This window comes from Oncorhynchus mykiss, chromosome 17 (genome assembly GCF_013265735.2).
Source record: "Oncorhynchus mykiss isolate Arlee chromosome 17, USDA_OmykA_1.1, whole genome shotgun sequence".
Classification (NCBI taxonomy): Eukaryota; Metazoa; Chordata; class Actinopteri; order Salmoniformes; family Salmonidae; genus Oncorhynchus; species Oncorhynchus mykiss.
This window is the reverse complement of record NC_048581.1, coordinates 6609074-6620918: the sequence shown is the minus strand read 5'-3', so window position 1 is coordinate 6620918 and position 11845 is coordinate 6609074.

Sequence of the window (11845 nt, the reverse complement as noted above, 5' to 3'; positions counted from 1 at the left end):
TTTCCATCAATGGATGTCGATTTAACTCGTTTGTCTGTTATGATTGTAAATAAATCCCGTATGGCACGTGCATAATAGCTACAGATAAATCCAACAGGAGAGTGTGAGGGATGAAAGTTGGACAGAGGATCTCAACCTCTGTGCAAGAAACACTTGGATGAATTATAAAAACGAATGTTAGGCAATTTTCTGGCAATTGTGACGTTATTGTGTCCCAGATGTTAAGACTACAAATCGTTAAGACTACAAACGTTTGTCATTTCAACAGGCATAGTTTTACTGACTAAACTCTGGGTTTATGACTGTAATTAACCTTTGCCATGGGTTGGTTAGCTAGATGCAGGTCACCTATAGTCCCCGATAGGCCTACATCTCATTTCAGATAGCCTTTCAGTAACCTGGGCAATATGTAAAATGATCGATTTAGCAGCTTGCTTAGTTCAAATGGACAGACTAATTTATTCGACATGAAGAGTGAAGCGTTTTCGAGGTAAGAAGCGCTTCCGTTGCCCTGCTGGAATAGGCTACTGAGGATGAGGTCGCATTAATATGGATATGAACTGAATAGGCTACTGAGGATGAGGTCGCATTAACATGGATATGAACTGAATAGGCTACTGAGGATGAGGTCGCATTAATATGGATATGAACTGAATAGGCTACTGAGGATGAGGTCATATTAACATGGATATGAACTGAATAGGCTACTGAGGATGAGGTCGCATTAACATGGATATGAACTGAATAGGCCACTGAGGATGAGGTCGCATTAACATGAATGAGTCTGTCCTCATGAATGTTCCATCAGTATTATTAAAACCCTCACTACCTCATGAATGTTCCCATCGGTATTAAAACATTCACTACCTCATGAATGTTCCCATCAGTATTATTAAAACATGGGACCATTCATGAGGTAGTGAGTGTTTTAATAATACTGATGGGGACATTCATGAGGTAGTGAGGGTTTTAATAATACTGATGGGACATTCATGAGGTAGTGACTGTTTTAATACTGATGGGAACATTCATGAGGTAGTGACTGTTTTAATACTGATGGGAACATTCATGAGGTAGTGAGTGTTTTAATACTGATGGAACATTCATGAGGTAGTGAGTGTTTTAATACTGATGGGAACATTCATGAGGTAGTGAGTGTTTTAATAATACTGATGGAACATTCATGAGGTACAGTGCCTTGCGAAAGTATTCGGCCCCCTTGAACTTTGCGACCTTTTGCCACATTTCAGGCTTCAAACATAAAGATATAAAACTGTATTTTTTTGTGAAGAATCAACAACAAGTGGGACACAATCATGAAGTGGAACGACATTTATTGGATATTTCAAACTTTTTTAACAAATCAAAATCTGAAAAATTGGCCGTGCAAAATTATTCAGCCCCTTTACTTTCAGTGCAGCAAACTCTCTCCAGAAGTTCAGTGAGGATCTCTGAATGATCCAATGTTGACCTAAATGACTAATGATGATAAATACAATCCACCTGTGTGTAATCAAGTCTCCGTATAAATGCACCTGCACTGTGATAGTCTCAGAGGTCCGTTAAAAGCGCAGAGAGCATCATGAAGAACAAGGAACACACCAGGCAGGTCCGAGATACTGTTGTGAAGAAGTTTAAAGCCGGATTTGGATACAAAAAGATTTCCCAAGCTTTAAACATCCCAAGGAGCACTGTGCAAGCGATAATATTGAAATGGAAGGAGTATCAGACCACTGCCAATCTACCAAGACCTGGCCGTCCCTCTAAACTTTCAGCTCAGACAAGGAGAAGACTGATCAGAGATGCAGCCAAGCGGCCCATGATCACTCTGGATGAACTGCAGAGATCTACAGCTGAGGTGGGAGACTCTGTCCATAGGACAACAATCAGTTGTATATTGCACAAATCTGGCCTTTATGGAAGAGTGGCAAGAAGAAAGCCATTTCTTAAAGATATCCATAAAAAGTGTTGTTTAAAGTTTGCCACAAGCCACCTGGGAGACACACCAAACATGTGGAAGAAGGTGCTCTGGTCAGATGAAACCAAAATTGAACTTTTTGGCAACAATGCAAAATGTTATGTTTGGCGTAAAAGCAACATCGCTGAACACACCATCCCCACTGTCAAACATGGTGGTGGCAGCATCATGGTTTGGGCCTGCTTTTCTTCAGCAGGGACAGGGAAGATGGTTAAAATTGATGGGAAGATGGATGGAGCCAAATACAGGACCATTCTGGAAGAAAACCTGATGGAGTCTGCAAAAGACCTGAGACTGGGACGGAGATTTGTCTTCCAACAAGACAATGATCCAAAACATAAAGCAAAATCTACAATGGAATGGTTCAAAAATAAACATATCCAGGTGTTAGAATGGCCAAGTCAAAGTCCAGACCTGAATCCAATCGAGAATCTGTGCAAAGAACTGAAAACTGCTGTTCACAAATGCTCTCCATCCAACCTCACTGAGCTCGAGCTGTTTTGCAAGGAGGAATGGGAAAAAATGTCAGTCTCTCGATGTGCAAAACTGATAGAGACATACCCCAAGCGACTTACAGCTGTAATCGCAGCAAAAGGTGGCGCCACAAAGTATTAACTTAAGGGGGCTGAATAATTTTGCACGCCCAATTTTTCAGTTTTTGATTTGTTAAAAAAGTTTGAAATATCCAATTAATGTCGTTCCACTTCATGATTGTGTCCCACTTGTTGATTCTTCACAAAAAAATACAGTTTTATATCTTTATGTTTGAAGCCTGAAATGTGGCAAAAGGTCGCAAAGTTCAAGGGGGCCGAATACTTTCGCAAGGCACTGTAGTGAATGTTTTAATACTGATGGGAACATTCATGAGGTAGTGAGTGTTTTAATAATACTGATGGAACATTCATGAGGTAGTGAATGTTTTAATACTGATGGGAACATTCATGAGGTAGTGAGTGTTTTAATAATACTGATGGAACATTCATGAGGTAGTAAATGTTTTAATACTGATGGGAACATTCATGAGGTAGTGACTGTTTTAATAATACTGATGGGAACATTCATGAGGTAGTGAATGTTTTAATACTGATGGGAACATTCATGAGGTAGTGACTGTTTTAATAATACTGATGGGAACATTCATGAGGTAGTGAATGTTTTAATACTGATGGGAACATTCATGAGGTAGTGACTGTTTTAATAATACTGATGGAACATTCATGAGGTAGTGAGTGTTTTAATAATACTGATGGGAACATTCATGAGGTAGTGAATGTTTTAATACTGATGGGAACATTCATGAGGTAGTGACTGTTTTAATAATACTGATGGGAACATTCATGAGGTAGTGAATGTTTTAATACTGATGGGAACATTCATGAGGTAGTGACTGTTTTAATAATACTGATGGAACATTCATGATGTAGTGAGTTTTTAAAATACTTTTATGTCAACAACTTATCAATGTTATCATAACGTCATCACATTTTCATACACCTTTAGCTTGATGACAAGTTACACAAATTATCTCAATGAAACACAACGACTAAATTAAAGAGGTTTCAAGGTTAGAATAAATAAAATGAAAATGATATTAATCTATTTGTTAATTAGCATTTATAAATATCCAAATTATGAACATGAAGGGTTAATATCCAAATCATACAATGAGCATCTAAGGGTTTATGTACCAATCATACAATGAGCATCTAAGGGTTTATGTACCAATCATACAATGAGCATCTAAGGGTTTATGTACCAATCATACAATGAGCATCTAAGGGTTTATGTACCAATCATACAATGAGCATCTAGGGGTTTATGTACCAATCATACAATGAGCATCTAGGGGTTTATGTACCAATCATACAATGAGCATCTAGGGGTTTATGTACCAATCATACAATGAGCATCTAAGGGTTTATGTACCAATCATACAATGAGCATCTAAGGGTTTATGTACATGAGCATCTAAGGGTTTATATCCAATCATACAATGAGCATCTAAGGGTTTATGTACCAATCATACAATGAGCATCTAAGGGTTTATGTACCAATCATACAATGAGCATCTAAGGGTTTATGTACCAATCATACAATGAGCATCTAAGGGTTTATGTACCAATCATACAATGAGCATCTAAGGGTTTATATCAAAACAAAATACACATTAATTTTTCCAATCTGTTTTAGATGTGATCATGTCTCGACATGAAACAAAAACAAAAGTAGGTCTAGATGTCAGAGATGGAATTAGATGTCAGATACAGAATTAGATGTCAGATATATATTAGATGTCAGATACAGAATTAGATGTCAGAGATATATTAATTAGATGTCAGAGATGGAATTAGATGTCAGATATATATTAATTAGATGTCAGAGATGGAATTAGATGTCAGATATATATTAATTAGATGTCAGATACAGAATTAGATGTCAGATATATATTAATTAGATGTCAGATACAGAATTAGATGTCAGATACAGAATTAGATGTCAGAGATATATTAATTAGATGTCAGATATATATTAATTAGATGTCAGATACAGAATTAGATGTCAGATACAGAATTAGATGTCAGAGATATATTAATTAGATGTCAGAGATGGAATTAGATGTCAGATACAGAATCAGATGTCAGATACATAATTAGATGTCAGATACAGAATTAGATGTCAGATACAGAATTAGATGTCAGAGATATATTAATTAGATGTCAGAGATGGAATTAGATGTCAGATACAGAATCAGATGTCAGATACATAATTAGATGTCAGATACAGAATTAGATGTCAGATACAGAATTAGATGTCAGAGATATATTAATTAGATGTCAGAGATGGAATTAGATGTCAGATACAGAATTAGATGTCAGATACAGAATTAGATGTCAGATACAGAATTAGATGTCAGAGATATATTAATTAGATGTCAGAGATGGAATTAGATGTCAGATACAGAATTAGATGTCAGATACAGAATTAGATGTCAGATACAGAATTAGATGTCAGAGATATATTAATTAGATGTCAGATACAGAATTAGATGTCAGATACAGAATTAGATGTCAGATATATATTAATTAGATGTCAGATACAGAATTAGATGTCAGATACAGAATTAGATGTCAGAGATATATTAATTAGATGTCAGAGATGGAATTAGATGTCAGATACAGAATTAGATGTCAGATACATAATTAGATGTCAGAGATGGAATTAGATGTCAGATACAGAATTAGATGTCAGAGATATATTAATTAGATGTCAGATACAGAATTAGATGTCAGATACAGAATTAGATGTCAGATATATATTAATTAGATGTCAGATACAGAATTAGATGTCAGATACAGAATTAGATGTCAGAGATATATTAATTAGATGTCAGAGATGGAATTAGATGTCAGATACAGAATTAGATGTCAGATACATAATTAGATGTCAGAGATGGAATTAGATGTCAGATACAGAATTAGATGTCAGAGATATATTAATTAGATGTCAGAGATATATTAATTAGATGTCAGAGATGGAATTAGATGTCAGAGATGGAATTAGATGTCAGATACGGAATTAGATGTCAGAGATATATTAATTAGATGTCAGAGATATATTAATTAGATGTCAGAGATATATTAATTAGATGTCAGAGATGGAATTAGATGTCAGATATATATTAATTAGATGTCAGAGATATTAATTAGATGTCAGAGATATATTAATTAGATGTCAGAGATATATTAATTAGATGTCAGAGATATATTAATTAGATGTCAGAGATATATTAATTAGATGTCAGAGATATATTAATTAGATGTCAGAGATATATTAATTAGATGTCAGATATATATTAATTAGATGTCAGATATATATTAATTAGATGTCAGAGATATATTAATTAGATGTCAGAGATATATTAATTAGATGTCAGAGATATATTAATTAGATGTCAGAGATATATTAATTAGATGTCAGATATATATTAATTAGATGTCAGAGATATATTAATTAGATGTCAGAGATATATTAATTAGATGTCAGAGATATATTCATTAGATGTCAGAGATATATTAATTAGATGTCAGAGATATATTAATTAGATGTCAGAGATGGAATTAGATGTCAGAGATATATTAATTAGATGTCAGAGATATATTAATTAGATGTCAGAGATATATTAATTAGATATATAAATATAATTTGTAATTATACTGATGGGAACATTCATGAGGTAGTGAATGTTTTAATACTGATGGGAACATTCATGAGGTAGTGAATGTTTTAATAATACTGATGGAACATTCATGATGTAGTGAGTTTTTAAAATACTTTTATGTCAACAACTTATCAATGTTATCATAACGTCATCACATTTTCATACACCTTTAGCTTGATGACAAGTTACACAAATTATCTCAATGAAACACAACGACTAAATTAAAGAGGTTTCAAGGTTAGAATAAATAAAATGAAAATGATATTAATCTATTTGTTAATTAGCATTTATAAATATCCAAATTATGAACATGAAGGGTTAATATCCAAATCATACAATGAGCATCTAAGGGTTTATGTACCAATCATACAATGAGCATCTAAGGGTTTATGTACCAATCATACAATGAGCATCTAGGGGTTTATGTACCAATCATACAATGAGCATCTAAGGGTTTATGTACCAATCATACAATGAGCATCTAAGGGTTTATGTACATGAGCATCTAAGGGTTTATATCCAATCATACAATGAGCATCTAAGGGTTTATGTACCAATCATACAATGAGCATCTAAGGGTTTATGTACCAATCATACAATGAGCATCTAAGGGTTTATGTACCAATCATACAATGAGCATCTAAGGGTTTATGTACCAATCATACAATGAGCATCTAAGGGTTTATATCAAAACAAAATACACATTCATTTTTCCAATCTGATTTTAGATGTGATCATGTCTCGACATGAAACAAAAACAAAAGTAGGTCTAGATGTCAGAGATGGAATTAGATGTCAGATACAGAATTAGATGTCAGATATATATTAATTAGATGTCAGATATATATTAATTAGATGTCAGATACAGAATTAGATGTCAGATATATATTAATTAGATGTCAGATATATATTAATTAGATGTCAGATACAGAATTAGATGTCAGATACAGAATTAGATGTCAGATATATATTAATTAGATGTCAGATACAGAATTAGATGTCAGATATATATTAATTAGATGTCAGATACAGAATTAGATGTCAGATATATATTAATTAGATGTCAGATACAGAATTAGATGTCAGATATATATTAATTAGATGTCAGATACAGAATTAGATGTCAGATACAGAATTAGATGTCAGATATATATTAATTAGATGTCAGATACAGAATTAGATGTCAGATACAGAATTAGATGTCAGATATATATTAATTAGATGTCAGATACAGAATTAGATGTCAGATACAGAATTAGATGTCAGATACAGAATTAGATGTCAGATATATATTAATTAGATGTCAGATACAGAATTAGATGTCAGATACAGAATTAGATGTCAGATACAGAATTAGATGTCAGATATATATTAATTAGATGTCAGATACAGAATTGGATGTCAGATACAGAATTAGATGTCAGAGATATATTAATTAGATGTCAGAGATGGAATTAGATGTCAGATACAGAATTAGATGTCAGATACAGAATTAGATGTCAGAGATGGAATTAGATGTCAGATACAGAATTAGATGTCAGAGATATATTAATTAGATGTCAGAGATATATTAATTAGATGTCAGAGATATATTAATTAGATGTCAGAGATGGAATTAGATGTCAGAGATGGAATTAGATGTCAGAGATGGAATTAGATGTCAGATACAGAATTAGATGTCAGAGATGGAATTAGATGTCAGAGACGGAATTAGATGTCAGAGATATATTAATTAGATGTCAGAGATATATTAATTAGATGTCAGAGATATATTAATTATATGTCAGAGATATATTAATTAGATGTCAGAGATGGAATTAGATGTCAGAGATATATTAATTAGATGTCAGAGATATATTAATTAGATGTCAGAGATATATTAATTAGATGTCAGAGATGGAATTAGATGTCAGATATATATTAATTAGATGTCAGAGATATATTAATTAGATGTCAGAGATATATTAATTAGATATATAAATATAATTTGTTTTCATGTGGCATGAACAAAAACACACTCCCTTTAAAAAAAACTCCCTTAAAGATAGAAGCAAAAGAGAGGTAGAAGTAAGCAGTGAACAGACTGTTGATCAGGAAGATGTCTCTGAAGTTCAACTGGGGGAGAGAGAAAAATAACAACCGGTTTAGACTCTGCCAAGTTGAACCACCCAGAGGCCAGGCGTCAGTTCAACATCATCCCTAAACAATATATTTAATCGTCCCCCACAAGGAAGTGGATAGGACCACCTACGCTTTTGAACCGGCCAATGGAAGAGGCTGGCAAGACAGTTCTGGGCTGTAGGAGGGAAAAACAGTCGCTATCATCCGCAACATGGAAGACAATGGAACAATGTCAAGAAACGCATCAGGTGCATCAAATCTGAAAGACAAAAGCCCCCTGAATAGCCATATAAAAAACACTTTTGCCACTATGGAATCTCTCCCAAAATAGTCAATGTCATTAAGACTTTCTACACCGATTTCTGCTGTCAGGTTGTCTGTAATGGACAAGGATGCCCCCCCCCCCCCCCCCCCCAATCACTACTACACATGGCTTCTATCCTGGTGTAGAATCACTACTATCACTACTACACATGGCTTCTATCCTGGTGTGGAATCACTACTACACATGGCTTCTATCCTGGTGTGGAATCAGTACTACACATGGCTTCTATCCTGGTGTAGAATCATTACTACACATGGCTTCTATCCTGGTGTAGAATCATTACTACACATGGCTTCTATCCTGGTGTAGAATCACTACTATCACTACTACACATGGCTTCTATCCTGGTGTAGAATCACTACTACACATGGCTTCTATCTTGGTGTGGAATCACTACTACACATGGCTTCTATCCTGGTGTAGAATCACTACTACACATGGCTTCTATCCTGGTGTAGAATCACTACTACACATGGCTTCTATCCTGGTGTGGAATCACTACTACACATGGCTTCTATCCTGGTGTAGAATCACTACTACACATGGCTTCTATCCTGGTGTAGAATCACTACTACACATGGCTTCTATCCTGGTGTAGAATCACTATTATCACTACTACACATGGCTTCTATCCTGGTGTGGAATCACTACTACACATGGCTTCTATCCTGGTGTAGAATCACTACTACACATGGCTTCTATCCTGGTGTAGAATCACTACTACACATGACTTCTATTCTGGTGTGGAATCACTACTACACATGGCTTCTATTCTGGTGTGGAATCACTACTACACATGGCTTCTATCCTGGTGTAGAATCACTACTACACATGGCTTCTATCCTGGTGTAGAATCACTACTACACATGACTTCTATTCTGGTGTGGAATCACTACTACACATGGCTTCTATTCTGGTGTAGAATCACTACTACACATGGCTTCTATCCTGGTGTGGAATCACTACTATCACTACTACACGTGGCTTCTATCCTGGTGTAGAATCACTACTACACATGGCTTCTATCCTGGTGTGGAATCACTACTACACATGGCTTCTATCCTGGTGTAGAATCACTACTACACATGGCTTCTATCCTGGTGTAGAATCATTACTACACGTGGCTTCTATCCTGGTGTAGAATCATTACTACACGTGGCTTCTATCCTGGTGTAGAATCACTACTATCACTACTACACATGGCTTCTATCCTGGTGTAGAATCACTACTACACATGGCTTCTATCCTGGTGTGGAATCACTACTACACATGGCTTCTATCCTGGTGTAGAATCACTACTACACATGGCTTCTATCCTGGTGTGGAATCACTACTACACATGGCTTCTATCCTGGTGTAGAATCACTACTATCACCACTACACATGGCTTCTATCCTGGTGTAGAATCACTACTACACATGGCTTCTATCCTGGTGTAGAATCACTACTACACATGGCTTCTATCCTGGTGTAGAATCACTACTATCACTACTACACATGGCTTCTATCCTGGTGTAGAATCACTACTATACATTATTAACACATGGCTCCACACCATAACTCGCAGCTCAGGCACTTGAGTCAGGACAAAGTGGAGTTAATCTGCCTCCTGATTGGCCCTTAACCTGCCTAGGAGAAGATTTGAGTTGAATGATTTGTTGCCATAGAAACTTAGCTGGCTAAGAGGTAAGCCACCTTCAACGGTTATCCTTAGTTGAATTCAGAATTGACTCTGTCCAGGACTTTATATTTAATATTCCCCTCCATCCACAGCGACTGATGGACAAGACTCTGTCCAGGACTCTATATTTAATGTTCCACTCCATCCACAGCGACTGATGGACAAGACTCTGTCCAGGACTCTATATTTAATGTTCCCCTCCATCCACATCGACTGATGGACAAGACTCTGTCCAGGACTCTATATTTAATGTTCCACTCCATCCACAGCGACTGATGGACAAGACTCTGTCCAGGACTCTATATTTAATGTTCCACTCCATCCACAGCGACTGATGGACAAGACTCTGTCCAGGACTCTATATTTAATATTCCCCTCCATCCACATCGACTGATGGACAAGACTCTGTCCAGGACTCTATATTTAATGTTCCACTCCATCCACAGCGACTGATGGACAAGACTCTGTCCAGGACTCTATATTTAATGTTCCACTCCATCCACAGCAACTGATGGACAAGACTCTGTCCAGGACTCTATATTTAATGTTCCCCTCCATCCACATCGACTGATGGACAAGACTCTGTCCAGGACTCTATATTTAATGTTCCACTCCATCCACAGCGACTGATGGACAAGACTCTGTCCAGGACTCTATATTTAATGTTCCACTCCATCCACAGCGACTGATGGACAAGACTCTGTCCAGGACTCTATATTTAATGTTCCACTCCATCCACAGCAACTGATAGACAAGACTCTGTCCAGGACTCTATATTTAATGTTCCACTCCATCCACAGCGACTGATGGACAAGACTCTGTCCAGGACTCTATATTTAATGCTCCACTCCATCCAAAGCGACTGATGGACAAGACTGTCCAGGACTCTATATTTAATGTTCCACTCCATCCACAGCGACTGATGGACAAGACTCTGTCCAGGACTCTATATTTAATGTTCCACTCCATCCACAGCGACTGATGGACAAGACTGTCCAGGACTCTATATTTAATGTTCCACTCCATCCACTGATGGAGAACCTATTATATTCATACAGAGAGAAGGAATGTAAATCAGCTCTCTACCTTTATCAAAGAAAGAACAGTAGAATGCATTTAATCCATTGTTACGTTTTGTTGGTGGTCTCCACTATTTGTAACTTCAACAATCCCTACAGTACAGAAGAACAACATATTCAACTGTACAATATCAGTACAATACCCCCTTAAAAAGCACACACACACACACACACACACACATTCAACGTTTTTACCCGTTTTTGAGACAGTACTCACTGGTGTTAATGATATCTCCAGTCTCCTCTTCCTCCAACGAGACAGTCATCTCCTCCTCTTTCACTCTAAAAACGTCTTCCTCTACCTTTACTGTCATCGCCGCCTCCTCTTTCACTCCAAACAACGCATCGTCTTGTTTCTCTTCAACCTCTTCTTTCACGGTAAAATCTTTCTCCTCTTTCACTCCAAAAAACGCATCGTCTTGTTTCTCTTCCTCCTCTTCTT